This window comes from Hyla sarda, unplaced genomic scaffold (genome assembly GCF_029499605.1).
Source record: "Hyla sarda isolate aHylSar1 unplaced genomic scaffold, aHylSar1.hap1 scaffold_2526, whole genome shotgun sequence".
Classification (NCBI taxonomy): domain Eukaryota; kingdom Metazoa; phylum Chordata; class Amphibia; order Anura; family Hylidae; genus Hyla; species Hyla sarda.
Genome location: NW_026609214.1, coordinates 1 through 16,599, shown reverse-complemented (window position 1 = coordinate 16,599; position 16,599 = coordinate 1). Strand labels below are relative to the sequence as shown.

The following is a 16,599-nucleotide window of genomic DNA, read 5'->3' as shown; positions in this document are numbered from 1 at the left end:
TGCTAAGGCTCCTGGGCCTGGACACAGCAGCGGCTGCAATATCTCAACGGAGAATACGTTTATATCTATGTGTGTGTGTGCGCATATATATATATATATATATATATATATATATATATATATATATATTCTCCGCCGAAATCACTTTTAAACCCATTTCCACCTTTTTTTCCCTTCTCTTCCTCTTACTTTTTTTTCACGTTTTTTTACGTTTTTCTCCTTTTCGCCTCTTTTCTGGGCGTATTATTCTTCTTTTTCTTCTTTTTTTTCGTCTAATGCATACCCCATCAGTGCAGCAATGCTTATTCAATACCGCCAGCAGATGGAGACACTGGGGGATAATTTTCTAAGGATTTATACTGATTTTTCCTGTCTGAATTTGTCGCACAGAAAGTTGCAGGCCAAATATGTGTGACATTTCTGCGACTTTAGCTTCTAGAGCATTTTTACAACATTATACATAGGTGCTGAATACATAAAAAGCGACTGTTCAGCGACAGACAAGTCGCATCGGCTGAAAGTAGGCCAGAATGTCAGTCCATGTTGGAGCAGGTTTAGATACAGTCTAAAGCATAGATCTCAAAGTCTGTGCACAGAATTTAGCAAGGGCCTCGCACCTTCTGATGCATCAGGTAGGTGCACAATAGCATAGCCTAACCCTCTGTACTTTGGTCTATATTGATGCGGGACATAGACAGCCAGCTGATGACCAATCCATTAGTGCAATGGATGGCTGGAAGCATTTGTCTTTGCCTTTGCAATACCACAGAAGCAATGCATGGTCAATGTACAGCAATGACACACCTGTGTGAACAGCCAGGAGACCCCCCCCCCCCCCATGTTATGTTACATAGTTACATAGTTAGTACGGTCGAAAAAAGACATATGTCCATCACGTTCAACCAGGGAATTAAGGGGTAGGGGTGTGGCGCGATATTGGGGAAGGGATGAGATTTTATATTTCTTCATAAGCATTAATCTTATTTTGTCAATTAGGAACATTCAGCACCCACCCGCTATCAAGGCAGCTGCCTATCATGTCATGCCCTACCTGCACAGGTGTGCTGGCTACTCAAATGATCCAATTAAGGAGGCCATTTAGTCAGCAGCAGCAGAAGTCCTGTGCCTGGACGCTCCAACAGGGGCCAGACACAAGCAGAAGCAGCAGAAGCAGCAGCAGCACCACCTTTTGTTTTTTGGCTGCAGCAGCAGCAAGGCCCACAGGGCTGGCTAGCTGGCTAGCCAGCAAGCAGGTAGCAATGAAAGTAGGAATCTTTCTTTTTAACCCTGTAAGGGGGTGGTGCACTGTACCCGAAGATACTGCCATATCGGGTCAATGCATAGGGCGACGGAAGCAAGCTTCGAAATCGGCCCCCGTTCTCAAAAATCCATTTAATATATGGTCCCCAGATAGGGGACGTATCAGATATTAAACTGATAAGAACAGATACTACACTTGATCTTAGCCAAAAGGCCGAGAAGCGATAACCGTGAAAGGGGCGGGCCCAACAAGGTCCCCTTCATGGGCACTATCACTGCTTGCTGTCAGGGAGGCTGCCAGACAATTTTCCATGCACACTCTGGGCTGGGGGGCAGTCAACCACCAGTACACACAGCAGAACCTAAACCCATACCATTATTGCTAAGCAGCAAGACAGGGGCCCATTGCACTCCCACGGGGCCTTTTTAAATGCAATCCATAACCCGGATTTGCCAGGAACCCTTCTTACTCCTCCTACTTGCATGTGACACTGGGCTTAGGATCTGCATAGGAAACACACACACAAGCACACACCTACCTTTGTTGCCTGCAGATGCCTCCTTGGCTGTCCCCAAACGGTATCAAACCAACACCCACGGGAAGCTGTAAGCATAGAGGACATGCCTGCACCCCATTGGACTTACCTGTGTGGGTTAAATCCGGGTTATTTGACAACCTATGGCGGTGATGGTTCTGCTCAGGCAGAGCAGTGCTGATGCTCCTCATAAAGCTGTCGCTGCTGTGAAGGTTCTAGGTGACATCACAAATCCCTTTGGTTACATACACAACAAAGCTGGGTTGTTGTTGTTTACACTCTGCAAGGCCTGTGGAAGTGAGTGACATCATAGCACTGTAGTTCTGAGGGTTCAAGATGGATGCAACAATCTCCTGTTGCTTCTATGAAGGCCGTAATAGACGACATCACCAAACAGCTCCATAGTCACATACACAGCAAAGGAGAGATGTTGTTTACACCTAGTGATGTCAGTGGTATTGAGTGACATCACAGCACAGTGCTAAGGCTCCTGGGCCTGGACACAGCAGCGGCTGCAATATCTCAACGGAGAATACGTTTATATCTATGTGTGTGTGTGCGCATATATATATATATATATATATATATATATATATATATATATATATATATCTCCGCCGAAATCACTTTTAAACCCATTTCCACCTTTTTTTCCCTTCTCTTCCTCTTACTTTTTTTTCACGTTTTTTTACGTTTTTCTCCTTTTCGCCTCTTTTCTGGGCGTATTATTCTTCTTTTTCTTCTTTTTTTTCGTCTAATGCATACCCCATCAGTGCAGCAATGCTTATTCAATACCGCCAGCAGATGGAGACACTGGGGGATAATTTTCTAAGGATTTATACTGATTTTTCCTGTCTGAATTTGTCGCACAGAAAGTTGCAGGCCAAATATGTGTGACATTTCTGCGACTTTAGCTTCTAGAGCATTTTTACAACATTATACATAGGTGCTGAATACATAAAAAGCGACTGTTCAGCGACAGACAAGTCGCATCGGCTGAAAGTAGGCCAGAATGTCAGTCCATGTTGGAGCAGGTTTAGATACAGTCTAAAGCATAGATCTCAAAGTCTGTGCACAGAATTTAGCAAGGGCCTCGCACCTTCTGATGCATCAGGTAGGTGCACAATAGCATAGCCTAACCCTCTGTACTTTGGTCTATATTGATGCGGGACATAGACAGCCAGCTGATGACCAATCCATTAGTGCAATGGATGGCTGGAAGCATTTGTCTTTGCCTTTGCAATACCACAGAAGCAATGCATGGTCAATGTACAGCAATGACACACCTGTGTGAACAGCCAGGAGACCCCCCCCCCCCCCCCATGTTATGTTACATAGTTACATAGTTAGTACGGTCGAAAAAAGACATATGTCCATCACGTTCAACCAGGGAATTAAGGGGTAGGGGTGTGGCGCGATATTGGGGAAGGGATGAGATTTTATATTTCTTCATAAGCATTAATCTTATTTTGTCAATTAGGAACATTCAGCACCCACCCGCTATCAAGGCAGCTGCCTATCATGTCATGCCCTACCTGCACAGGTGTGCTGGCTACTCAAATGATCCAATTAAGGAGGCCATTTAGTCAGCAGCAGCAGAAGTCCTGTGCCTGGACGCTCCAACAGGGGCCAGACACAAGCAGAAGCAGCAGAAGCACCACCTTTTGTTTTTTGGCTGCAGCAGCAGCAAGGCCCACAGGGCTGGCTAGCTGGCTAGCCAGCAAGCAGGTAGCAATGAAAGTAGGAATCTTTCTTTTTAACCCTGTAAGGGGGTGGTGCACTGTACCCGAAGATACTGCCATATCGGGTCAATGCATAGGGCGACGGAAGCAAGCTTCGAAATCGGCCCCCGTTCTCAAAAATCCATTTAATATATGGTCCCCAGATAGGGGACGTATCAGATATTAAACTGATAAGAACAGATACTACACTTGATCTTAGCCAAAAGGCCGAGAAGCGATAACCGTGAAAGGGGCGGGCCCAACAAGGTCCCCTTCATGGGCACTATCACTGCTTGCTGTCAGGGAGGCTGCCAGACAATTTTCCATGCACACTCTGGGCTGGGGGGCAGTCAACCACCAGTACACACAGCAGAACCTAAACCCATACCATTATTGCTAAGCAGCAAGACAGGGGCCCATTGCACTCCCACGGGGCCTTTTTAAATGCAATCCATAACCCGGATTTGCCAGGAACCCTTCTTACTCCTCCTACTTGCATGTGACACTGGGCTTAGGATCTGCATAGGAAACACACACACAAGCACACACCTACCTTTGTTGCCTGCAGATGCCTCCTTGGCTGTCCCCAAACGGTATCAAACCAACACCCACGGGAAGCTGTAAGCATAGAGGACATGCCTGCACCCCATTGGACTTACCTGTGTGGGTTAAATCCGGGTTATTTGACAACCTATGGCGGTGATGGTTCTGCTCAGGCAGAGCAGTGCTGATGCTCCTCATAAAGCTGTCGCTGCTGTGAAGGTTCTAGGTGACATCACAAATCCCTTTGGTTACATACACAACAAAGCTGGGTTGTTGTTGTTTACACTCTGCAAGGCCTGTGGAAGTGAGTGACATCATAGCACTGTAGTTCTGAGGGTTCAAGATGGATGCAACAATCTCCTGTTGCTTCTATGAAGGCCGTAATAGACGACATCACCAAACAGCTCCATAGTCACATACACAGCAAAGGAGAGATGTTGTTTACACCTAGTGATGTCAGTGGTATTGAGTGACATCACAGCACAGTGCTAAGGCTCCTGGGCCTGGACACAGCAGCGGCTGCAATATCTCAACGGAGAATACGTTTATATCTATGTGTGTGTGTGCGCATATATATATATATATATATATATATATATATATATATATATATATTTCTCCGCCGAAATCACTTTTAAACCCATTTCCACCTTTTTTTCCCTTCTCTTCCTCTTACTTTTTTTTCACGTTTTTTTACGTTTTTCTCCTTTTCGCCTCTTTTCTGGGCGTATTATTCTTCTTTTTCTTCTTTTTTTTCGTCTAATGCATACCCCATCAGTGCAGCAATGCTTATTCAATACCGCCAGCAGATGGAGACACTGGGGGATAATTTTCTAAGGATTTATACTGATTTTTCCTGTCTGAATTTGTCGCACAGAAAGTTGCAGGCCAAATATGTGTGACATTTCTGCGACTTTAGCTTCTAGAGCATTTTTACAACATTATACATAGGTGCTGAATACATAAAAAGCGACTGTTCAGCGACAGACAAGTCGCATCGGCTGAAAGTAGGCCAGAATGTCAGTCCATGTTGGAGCAGGTTTAGATACAGTCTAAAGCATAGATCTCAAAGTCTGTGCACAGAATTTAGCAAGGGCCTCGCACCTTCTGATGCATCAGGTAGGTGCACAATAGCATAGCCTAACCCTCTGTACTTTGGTCTATATTGATGCGGGACATAGACAGCCAGCTGATGACCAATCCATTAGTGCAATGGATGGCTGGAAGCATTTGTCTTTGCCTTTGCAATACCACAGAAGCAATGCATGGTCAATGTACAGCAATGACACACCTGTGTGAACAGCCAGGAGACCCCCCCCCCCCCCCCATGTTATGTTACATAGTTACATAGTTAGTACGGTCGAAAAAAGACATATGTCCATCACGTTCAACCAGGGAATTAAGGGGTAGGGGTGTGGCGCGATATTGGGGAAGGGATGAGATTTTATATTTCTTCATAAGCATTAATCTTATTTTGTCAATTAGGAACATTCAGCACCCACCCGCTATCAAGGCAGCTGCCTATCATGTCATGCCCTACCTGCACAGGTGTGCTGGCTACTCAAATGATCCAATTAAGGAGGCCATTTAGTCAGCAGCAGCAGAAGTCCTGTGCCTGGACGCTCCAACAGGGGCCAGACACAAGCAGAAGCAGCAGAAGCAGCAGCAGCACCACCTTTTGTTTTTTGGCTGCAGCAGCAGCAAGGCCCACAGGGCTGGCTAGCTGGCTAGCCAGCAAGCAGGTAGCAATGAAAGTAGGAATCTTTCTTTTTAACCCTGTAAGGGGGTGGTGCACTGTACCCGAAGATACTGCCATATCGGGTCAATGCATAGGGCGACGGAAGCAAGCTTCGAAATCGGCCCCCGTTCTCAAAAATCCATTTAATATATGGTCCCCAGATAGGGGACGTATCAGATATTAAACTGATAAGAACAGATACTACACTTGATCTTAGCCAAAAGGCCGAGAAGCGATAACCGTGAAAGGGGCGGGCCCAACAAGGTCCCCTTCATGGGCACTATCACTGCTTGCTGTCAGGGAGGCTGCCAGACAATTTTCCATGCACACTCTGGGCTGGGGGGCAGTCAACCACCAGTACACACAGCAGAACCTAAACCCATACCATTATTGCTAAGCAGCAAGACAGGGGCCCATTGCACTCCCACGGGGCCTTTTTAAATGCAATCCATAACCCGGATTTGCCAGGAACCCTTCTTACTCCTCCTACTTGCATGTGACACTGGGCTTAGGATCTGCATAGGAAACACACACACAAGCACACACCTACCTTTGTTGCCTGCAGATGCCTCCTTGGCTGTCCCCAAACGGTATCAAACCAACACCCACGGGAAGCTGTAAGCATAGAGGACATGCCTGCACCCCATTGGACTTACCTGTGTGGGTTAAATCCGGGTTATTTGACAACCTATGGCGGTGATGGTTCTGCTCAGGCAGAGCAGTGCTGATGCTCCTCATAAAGCTGTCGCTGCTGTGAAGGTTCTAGGTGACATCACAAATCCCTTTGGTTACATACACAACAAAGCTGGGTTGTTGTTGTTTACACTCTGCAAGGCCTGTGGAAGTGAGTGACATCATAGCACTGTAGTTCTGAGGGTTCAAGATGGATGCAACAATCTCCTGTTGCTTCTATGAAGGCCGTAATAGACGACATCACCAAACAGCTCCATAGTCACATACACAGCAAAGGAGAGATGTTGTTTACACCTAGTGATGTCAGTGGTATTGAGTGACATCACAGCACAGTGCTAAGGCTCCTGGGCCTGGACACAGCAGCGGCTGCAATATCTCAACGGAGAATACGTTTATATCTATGTGTGTGTGTGCGCATATATATATATATATATATATATATATATATATATATATATATATATATTCTCCGCCGAAATCACTTTTAAACCCATTTCCACCTTTTTTTCCCTTCTCTTCCTCTTACTTTTTTTTCACGTTTTTTTACGTTTTTCTCCTTTTCGCCTCTTTTCTGGGCGTATTATTCTTCTTTTTCTTCTTTTTTTTCGTCTAATGCATACCCCATCAGTGCAGCAATGCTTATTCAATACCGCCAGCAGATGGAGACACTGGGGGATAATTTTCTAAGGATTTATACTGATTTTTCCTGTCTGAATTTGTCGCACAGAAAGTTGCAGGCCAAATATGTGTGACATTTCTGCGACTTTAGCTTCTAGAGCATTTTTACAACATTATACATAGGTGCTGAATACATAAAAAGCGACTGTTCAGCGACAGACAAGTCGCATCGGCTGAAAGTAGGCCAGAATGTCAGTCCATGTTGGAGCAGGTTTAGATACAGTCTAAAGCATAGATCTCAAAGTCTGTGCACAGAATTTAGCAAGGGCCTCGCACCTTCTGATGCATCAGGTAGGTGCACAATAGCATAGCCTAACCCTCTGTACTTTGGTCTATATTGATGCGGGACATAGACAGCCAGCTGATGACCAATCCATTAGTGCAATGGATGGCTGGAAGCATTTGTCTTTGCCTTTGCAATACCACAGAAGCAATGCATGGTCAATGTACAGCAATGACACACCTGTGTGAACAGCCAGGAGACCCCCCCCCCCCCATGTTATGTTACATAGTTACATAGTTAGTACGGTCGAAAAAAGACATATGTCCATCACGTTCAACCAGGGAATTAAGGGGTAGGGGTGTGGCGCGATATTGGGGAAGGGATGAGATTTTATATTTCTTCATAAGCATTAATCTTATTTTGTCAATTAGGAACATTCAGCACCCACCCGCTATCAAGGCAGCTGCCTATCATGTCATGCCCTACCTGCACAGGTGTGCTGGCTACTCAAATGATCCAATTAAGGAGGCCATTTAGTCAGCAGCAGCAGAAGTCCTGTGCCTGGACGCTCCAACAGGGGCCAGACACAAGCAGAAGCAGCAGAAGCAGCAGCAGCACCACCTTTTGTTTTTTGGCTGCAGCAGCAGCAAGGCCCACAGGGCTGGCTAGCTGGCTAGCCAGCAAGCAGGTAGCAATGAAAGTAGGAATCTTTCTTTTTAACCCTGTAAGGGGGTGGTGCACTGTACCCGAAGATACTGCCATATCGGGTCAATGCATAGGGCGACGGAAGCAAGCTTCGAAATCGGCCCCCGTTCTCAAAAATCCATTTAATATATGGTCCCCAGATAGGGGACGTATCAGATATTAAACTGATAAGAACAGATACTACACTTGATCTTAGCCAAAAGGCCGAGAAGCGATAACCGTGAAAGGGGCGGGCCCAACAAGGTCCCCTTCATGGGCACTATCACTGCTTGCTGTCAGGGAGGCTGCCAGACAATTTTCCATGCACACTCTGGGCTGGGGGGCAGTCAACCACCAGTACACACAGCAGAACCTAAACCCATACCATTATTGCTAAGCAGCAAGACAGGGGCCCATTGCACTCCCACGGGGCCTTTTTAAATGCAATCCATAACCCGGATTTGCCAGGAACCCTTCTTACTCCTCCTACTTGCATGTGACACTGGGCTTAGGATCTGCATAGGAAACACACACACAAGCACACACCTACCTTTGTTGCCTGCAGATGCCTCCTTGGCTGTCCCCAAACGGTATCAAACCAACACCCACGGGAAGCTGTAAGCATAGAGGACATGCCTGCACCCCATTGGACTTACCTGTGTGGGTTAAATCCGGGTTATTTGACAACCTATGGCGGTGATGGTTCTGCTCAGGCAGAGCAGTGCTGATGCTCCTCATAAAGCTGTCGCTGCTGTGAAGGTTCTAGGTGACATCACAAATCCCTTTGGTTACATACACAACAAAGCTGGGTTGTTGTTGTTTACACTCTGCAAGGCCTGTGGAAGTGAGTGACATCATAGCACTGTAGTTCTGAGGGTTCAAGATGGATGCAACAATCTCCTGTTGCTTCTATGAAGGCCGTAATAGACGACATCACCAAACAGCTCCATAGTCACATACACAGCAAAGGAGAGATGTTGTTTACACCTAGTGATGTCAGTGGTATTGAGTGACATCACAGCACAGTGCTAAGGCTCCTGGGCCTGGACACAGCAGCGGCTGCAATATCTCAACGGAGAATACGTTTATATCTATGTGTGTGTGTGCGCATATATATATATATATATATATATATATATATATATATATATATATTTCTCCGCCGAAATCACTTTTAAACCCATTTCCACCTTTTTTTCCCTTCTCTTCCTCTTACTTTTTTTTCACGTTTTTTTACGTTTTTCTCCTTTTCGCCTCTTTTCTGGGCGTATTATTCTTCTTTTTCTTCTTTTTTTTCGTCTAATGCATACCCCATCAGTGCAGCAATGCTTATTCAATACCGCCAGCAGATGGAGACACTGGGGGATAATTTTCTAAGGATTTATACTGATTTTTCCTGTCTGAATTTGTCGCACAGAAAGTTGCAGGCCAAATATGTGTGACATTTCTGCGACTTTAGCTTCTAGAGCATTTTTACAACATTATACATAGGTGCTGAATACATAAAAAGCGACTGTTCAGCGACAGACAAGTCGCATCGGCTGAAAGTAGGCCAGAATGTCAGTCCATGTTGGAGCAGGTTTAGATACAGTCTAAAGCATAGATCTCAAAGTCTGTGCACAGAATTTAGCAAGGGCCTCGCACCTTCTGATGCATCAGGTAGGTGCACAATAGCATAGCCTAACCCTCTGTACTTTGGTCTATATTGATGCGGGACATAGACAGCCAGCTGATGACCAATCCATTAGTGCAATGGATGGCTGGAAGCATTTGTCTTTGCCTTTGCAATACCACAGAAGCAATGCATGGTCAATGTACAGCAATGACACACCTGTGTGAACAGCCAGGAGACCCCCCCCCCCCATGTTATGTTACATAGTTACATAGTTAGTACGGTCGAAAAAAGACATATGTCCATCACGTTCAACCAGGGAATTAAGGGGTAGGGGTGTGGCGCGATATTGGGGAAGGGATGAGATTTTATATTTCTTCATAAGCATTAATCTTATTTTGTCAATTAGGAACATTCAGCACCCACCCGCTATCAAGGCAGCTGCCTATCATGTCATGCCCTACCTGCACAGGTGTGCTGGCTACTCAAATGATCCAATTAAGGAGGCCATTTAGTCAGCAGCAGCAGAAGTCCTGTGCCTGGACGCTCCAACAGGGGCCAGACACAAGCAGAAGCAGCAGAAGCAGCAGCAGCACCACCTTTTGTTTTTTGGCTGCAGCAGCAGCAAGGCCCACAGGGCTGGCTAGCTGGCTAGCCAGCAAGCAGGTAGCAATGAAAGTAGGAATCTTTCTTTTTAACCCTGTAAGGGGGTGGTGCACTGTACCCGAAGATACTGCCATATCGGGTCAATGCATAGGGCGACGGAAGCAAGCTTCGAAATCGGCCCCCGTTCTCAAAAATCCATTTAATATATGGTCCCCAGATAGGGGACGTATCAGATATTAAACTGATAAGAACAGATACTACACTTGATCTTAGCCAAAAGGCCGAGAAGCGATAACCGTGAAAGGGGCGGGCCCAACAAGGTCCCCTTCATGGGCACTATCACTGCTTGCTGTCAGGGAGGCTGCCAGACAATTTTCCATGCACACTCTGGGCTGGGGGGCAGTCAACCACCAGTACACACAGCAGAACCTAAACCCATACCATTATTGCTAAGCAGCAAGACAGGGGCCCATTGCACTCCCACGGGGCCTTTTTAAATGCAATCCATAACCCGGATTTGCCAGGAACCCTTCTTACTCCTCCTACTTGCATGTGACACTGGGCTTAGGATCTGCATAGGAAACACACACACAAGCACACACCTACCTTTGTTGCCTGCAGATGCCTCCTTGGCTGTCCCCAAACGGTATCAAACCAACACCCACGGGAAGCTGTAAGCATAGAGGACATGCCTGCACCCCATTGGACTTACCTGTGTGGGTTAAATCCGGGTTATTTGACAACCTATGGCGGTGATGGTTCTGCTCAGGCAGAGCAGTGCTGATGCTCCTCATAAAGCTGTCGCTGCTGTGAAGGTTCTAGGTGACATCACAAATCCCTTTGGTTACATACACAACAAAGCTGGGTTGTTGTTGTTTACACTCTGCAAGGCCTGTGGAAGTGAGTGACATCATAGCACTGTAGTTCTGAGGGTTCAAGATGGATGCAACAATCTCCTGTTGCTTCTATGAAGGCCGTAATAGACGACATCACCAAACAGCTCCATAGTCACATACACAGCAAAGGAGAGATGTTGTTTACACCTAGTGATGTCAGTGGTATTGAGTGACATCACAGCACAGTGCTAAGGCTCCTGGGCCTGGACACAGCAGCGGCTGCAATATCTCAACGGAGAATACGTTTATATCTATGTGTGTGTGTGCGCATATATATATATATATATATATATATATATATATATATATATATATATATCTCCGCCGAAATCACTTTTAAACCCATTTCCACCTTTTTTTCCCTTCTCTTCCTCTTACTTTTTTTTCACGTTTTTTTACGTTTTTCTCCTTTTCGCCTCTTTTCTGGGCGTATTATTCTTCTTTTTCTTCTTTTTTTTCGTCTAATGCATACCCCATCAGTGCAGCAATGCTTATTCAATACCGCCAGCAGATGGAGACACTGGGGGATAATTTTCTAAGGATTTATACTGATTTTTCCTGTCTGAATTTGTCGCACAGAAAGTTGCAGGCCAAATATGTGTGACATTTCTGCGACTTTAGCTTCTAGAGCATTTTTACAACATTATACATAGGTGCTGAATACATAAAAAGCGACTGTTCAGCGACAGACAAGTCGCATCGGCTGAAAGTAGGCCAGAATGTCAGTCCATGTTGGAGCAGGTTTAGATACAGTCTAAAGCATAGATCTCAAAGTCTGTGCACAGAATTTAGCAAGGGCCTCGCACCTTCTGATGCATCAGGTAGGTGCACAATAGCATAGCCTAACCCTCTGTACTTTGGTCTATATTGATGCGGGACATAGACAGCCAGCTGATGACCAATCCATTAGTGCAATGGATGGCTGGAAGCATTTGTCTTTGCCTTTGCAATACCACAGAAGCAATGCATGGTCAATGTACAGCAATGACACACCTGTGTGAACAGCCAGGAGACCCCCCCCCCCCCCATGTTATGTTACATAGTTACATAGTTAGTACGGTCGAAAAAAGACATATGTCCATCACGTTCAACCAGGGAATTAAGGGGTAGGGGTGTGGCGCGATATTGGGGAAGGGATGAGATTTTATATTTCTTCATAAGCATTAATCTTATTTTGTCAATTAGGAACATTCAGCACCCACCCGCTATCAAGGCAGCTGCCTATCATGTCATGCCCTACCTGCACAGGTGTGCTGGCTACTCAAATGATCCAATTAAGGAGGCCATTTAGTCAGCAGCAGCAGAAGTCCTGTGCCTGGACGCTCCAACAGGGGCCAGACACAAGCAGAAGCAGCAGAAGCAGCAGCAGCACCACCTTTTGTTTTTTGGCTGCAGCAGCAGCAAGGCCCACAGGGCTGGCTAGCTGGCTAGCCAGCAAGCAGGTAGCAATGAAAGTAGGAATCTTTCTTTTTAACCCTGTAAGGGGGTGGTGCACTGTACCCGAAGATACTGCCATATCGGGTCAATGCATAGGGCGACGGAAGCAAGCTTCGAAATCGGCCCCCGTTCTCAAAAATCCATTTAATATATGGTCCCCAGATAGGGGACGTATCAGATATTAAACTGATAAGAACAGATACTACACTTGATCTTAGCCAAAAGGCCGAGAAGCGATAACCGTGAAAGGGGCGGGCCCAACAAGGTCCCCTTCATGGGCACTATCACTGCTTGCTGTCAGGGAGGCTGCCAGACAATTTTCCATGCACACTCTGGGCTGGGGGGCAGTCAACCACCAGTACACACAGCAGAACCTAAACCCATACCATTATTGCTAAGCAGCAAGACAGGGGCCCATTGCACTCCCACGGGGCCTTTTTAAATGCAATCCATAACCCGGATTTGCCAGGAACCCTTCTTACTCCTCCTACTTGCATGTGACACTGGGCTTAGGATCTGCATAGGAAACACACACACAAGCACACACCTACCTTTGTTGCCTGCAGATGCCTCCTTGGCTGTCCCCAAACGGTATCAAACCAACACCCACGGGAAGCTGTAAGCATAGAGGACATGCCTGCACCCCATTGGACTTACCTGTGTGGGTTAAATCCGGGTTATTTGACAACCTATGGCGGTGATGGTTCTGCTCAGGCAGAGCAGTGCTGATGCTCCTCATAAAGCTGTCGCTGCTGTGAAGGTTCTAGGTGACATCACAAATCCCTTTGGTTACATACACAACAAAGCTGGGTTGTTGTTGTTTACACTCTGCAAGGCCTGTGGAAGTGAGTGACATCATAGCACTGTAGTTCTGAGGGTTCAAGATGGATGCAACAATCTCCTGTTGCTTCTATGAAGGCCGTAATAGACGACATCACCAAACAGCTCCATAGTCACATACACAGCAAAGGAGAGATGTTGTTTACACCTAGTGATGTCAGTGGTATTGAGTGACATCACAGCACAGTGCTAAGGCTCCTGGGCCTGGACACAGCAGCGGCTGCAATATCTCAACGGAGAATACGTTTATATCTATGTGTGTGTGTGCGCATATATATATATATATATATATATATATATATATATATATATATATATTTCTCCGCCGAAATCACTTTTAAACCCATTTCCACCTTTTTTTCCCTTCTCTTCCTCTTACTTTTTTTTCACGTTTTTTTACGTTTTTCTCCTTTTCGCCTCTTTTCTGGGCGTATTATTCTTCTTTTTCTTCTTTTTTTTCGTCTAATGCATACCCCATCAGTGCAGCAATGCTTATTCAATACCGCCAGCAGATGGAGACACTGGGGGATAATTTTCTAAGGATTTATACTGATTTTTCCTGTCTGAATTTGTCGCACAGAAAGTTGCAGGCCAAATATGTGTGACATTTCTGCGACTTTAGCTTCTAGAGCATTTTTACAACATTATACATAGGTGCTGAATACATAAAAAGCGACTGTTCAGCGACAGACAAGTCGCATCGGCTGAAAGTAGGCCAGAATGTCAGTCCATGTTGGAGCAGGTTTAGATACAGTCTAAAGCATAGATCTCAAAGTCTGTGCACAGAATTTAGCAAGGGCCTCGCACCTTCTGATGCATCAGGTAGGTGCACAATAGCATAGCCTAACCCTCTGTACTTTGGTCTATATTGATGCGGGACATAGACAGCCAGCTGATGACCAATCCATTAGTGCAATGGATGGCTGGAAGCATTTGTCTTTGCCTTTGCAATACCACAGAAGCAATGCATGGTCAATGTACAGCAATGACACACCTGTGTGAACAGCCAGGAGACCCCCCCCCCCCCCCCCCATGTTATGTTACATAGTTACATAGTTAGTACGGTCGAAAAAAGACATATGTCCATCACGTTCAACCAGGGAATTAAGGGGTAGGGGTGTGGCGCGATATTGGGGAAGGGATGAGATTTTATATTTCTTCATAAGCATTAATCTTATTTTGTCAATTAGGAACATTCAGCACCCACCCGCTATCAAGGCAGCTGCCTATCATGTCATGCCCTACCTGCACAGGTGTGCTGGCTACTCAAATGATCCAATTAAGGAGGCCATTTAGTCAGCAGCAGCAGAAGTCCTGTGCCTGGACGCTCCAACAGGGGCCAGACACAAGCAGAAGCAGAAGCAGCAGAAGCAGCAGCAGCACCACCTTTTGTTTTTTGGCTGCAGCAGCAGCAAGGCCCACAGGGCTGGCTAGCTGGCTAGCCAGCAAGCAGGTAGCAATGAAAGTAGGAATCTTTCTTTTTAACCCTGTAAGGGGGTGGTGCACTGTACCCGAAGATACTGCCATATCGGGTCAATGCATAGGGCGACGGAAGCAAGCTTCGAAATCGGCCCCCGTTCTCAAAAATCCATTTAATATATGGTCCCCAGATAGGGGACGTATCAGATATTAAACTGATAAGAACAGATACTACACTTGATCTTAGCCAAAAGGCCGAGAAGCGATAACCGTGAAAGGGGCGGGCCCAACAAGGTCCCCTTCATGGGCACTATCACTGCTTGCTGTCAGGGAGGCTGCCAGACAATTTTCCATGCACACTCTGGGCTGGGGGGCAGTCAACCACCAGTACACACAGCAGAACCTAAACCCATACCATTATTGCTAAGCAGCAAGACAGGGGCCCATTGCACTCCCACGGGGCCTTTTTAAATGCAATCCATAACCCGGATTTGCCAGGAACCCTTCTTACTCCTCCTACTTGCATGTGACACTGGGCTTAGGATCTGCATAGGAAACACACACACAAGCACACACCTACCTTTGTTGCCTGCAGATGCCTCCTTGGCTGTCCCCAAACGGTATCAAACCAACACCCACGGGAAGCTGTAAGCATAGAGGACATGCCTGCACCCCATTGGACTTACCTGTGTGGGTTAAATCCGGGTTATTTGACAACCTATGGCGGTGATGGTTCTGCTCAGGCAGAGCAGTGCTGATGCTCCTCATAAAGCTGTCGCTGCTGTGAAGGTTCTAGGTGACATCACAAATCCCTTTGGTTACATACACAACAAAGCTGGGTTGTTGTTGTTTACACTCTGCAAGGCCTGTGGAAGTGAGTGACATCATAGCACTGTAGTTCTGAGGGTTCAAGATGGATGCAACAATCTCCTGTTGCTTCTATGAAGGCCGTAATAGACGACATCACCAAACAGCTCCATAGTCACATACACAGCAAAGGAGAGATGTTGTTTACACCTAGTGATGTCAGTGGTATTGAGTGACATCACAGCACAGTGCTAAGGTTCCTGGGCCTGGACACAGCAGCGGCTGCAATATCTCAACGGAGAATACGTTTATATCTATGTGTGTGTGTGCGCATATATATATATATATATATATATATATATATATATATATATATATATATTCTCCGCCGAAATCACTTTTAAACCCATTTCCACCTTTTTTTCCCTTCTCTTCCTCTTACTTTTTTTTCACGTTTTTTTACGTTTTTCTCCTTTTCGCCTCTTTTCTGGGCGTATTATTCTTCTTTTTCTTCTTTTTTTTCGTCTAATGCATACCCCATCAGTGCAGCAATGCTTATTCAATACCGCCAGCAGATGGAGACACTGGGGGATAATTTTCTAAGGATTTATACTGATTTTTCCTGTCTGAATTTGTCGCACAGAAAGTTGCAGGCCAAATATGTGTGACATTTCTGCGACTTTAGCTTCTAGAGCATTTTTACAACATTATACATAGGTGCTGAATACATAAAAAGCGACTGTTCAGCGACAGACAAGTCGCATCGGCTGAAAGTAGGCCAGAATGTCAGTCCATGTTGGAGCAGGTTTAGATACAGTCTAAAGCATAGATCTCAAAGTCTGTGCACAGAATTTAGCAAGGGCCTCGCACCTTCTGATGCATCAGGTAGGTGCACAATAGCATAGC

General features: G+C 45.8%; 7 non-coding genes across 7 annotated transcripts; all 7 read right to left on the bottom strand.

The window, feature by feature from the left end:
• Positions 1 to 1,295: 1,295 nt before the first annotated feature.
• On the bottom strand, positions 1,296 to 1,486 carry LOC130323682 (U2 spliceosomal RNA). Its single transcript, XR_008868909.1, has one exon. It is a non-coding gene; the product is annotated as a U2 spliceosomal RNA (small nuclear RNA).
• A 2,080-nt stretch (positions 1,487 to 3,566) lies between these two features.
• LOC130323681 (U2 spliceosomal RNA) lies at positions 3,567 to 3,757 on the bottom strand. Its single transcript, XR_008868908.1, has one exon. It is a non-coding gene; the product is annotated as a U2 spliceosomal RNA (small nuclear RNA).
• Positions 3,758 to 5,844: 2,087 nt separating this feature from the next.
• LOC130323680 (U2 spliceosomal RNA) lies at positions 5,845 to 6,035 on the bottom strand. Its single transcript, XR_008868907.1, has one exon. It is a non-coding gene; the product is annotated as a U2 spliceosomal RNA (small nuclear RNA).
• Positions 6,036 to 8,122: 2,087 nt separating this feature from the next.
• LOC130323696 (U2 spliceosomal RNA) lies at positions 8,123 to 8,313 on the bottom strand. The gene has a single exon (XR_008868922.1). It is a non-coding gene; the product is annotated as a U2 spliceosomal RNA (small nuclear RNA).
• A 2,083-nt stretch (positions 8,314 to 10,396) lies between these two features.
• LOC130323695 (U2 spliceosomal RNA) lies at positions 10,397 to 10,587 on the bottom strand. The gene has a single exon (XR_008868921.1). It is a non-coding gene; the product is annotated as a U2 spliceosomal RNA (small nuclear RNA).
• Positions 10,588 to 12,674: 2,087 nt separating this feature from the next.
• On the bottom strand, positions 12,675 to 12,865 carry LOC130323694 (U2 spliceosomal RNA). The gene has a single exon (XR_008868920.1). It is a non-coding gene; the product is annotated as a U2 spliceosomal RNA (small nuclear RNA).
• A 2,097-nt stretch (positions 12,866 to 14,962) lies between these two features.
• Positions 14,963 to 15,153, bottom strand: LOC130323691 (U2 spliceosomal RNA). The gene has a single exon (XR_008868917.1). It is a non-coding gene; the product is annotated as a U2 spliceosomal RNA (small nuclear RNA).
• Between the last annotated feature and the right edge of the window lie 1,446 nt (positions 15,154 to 16,599).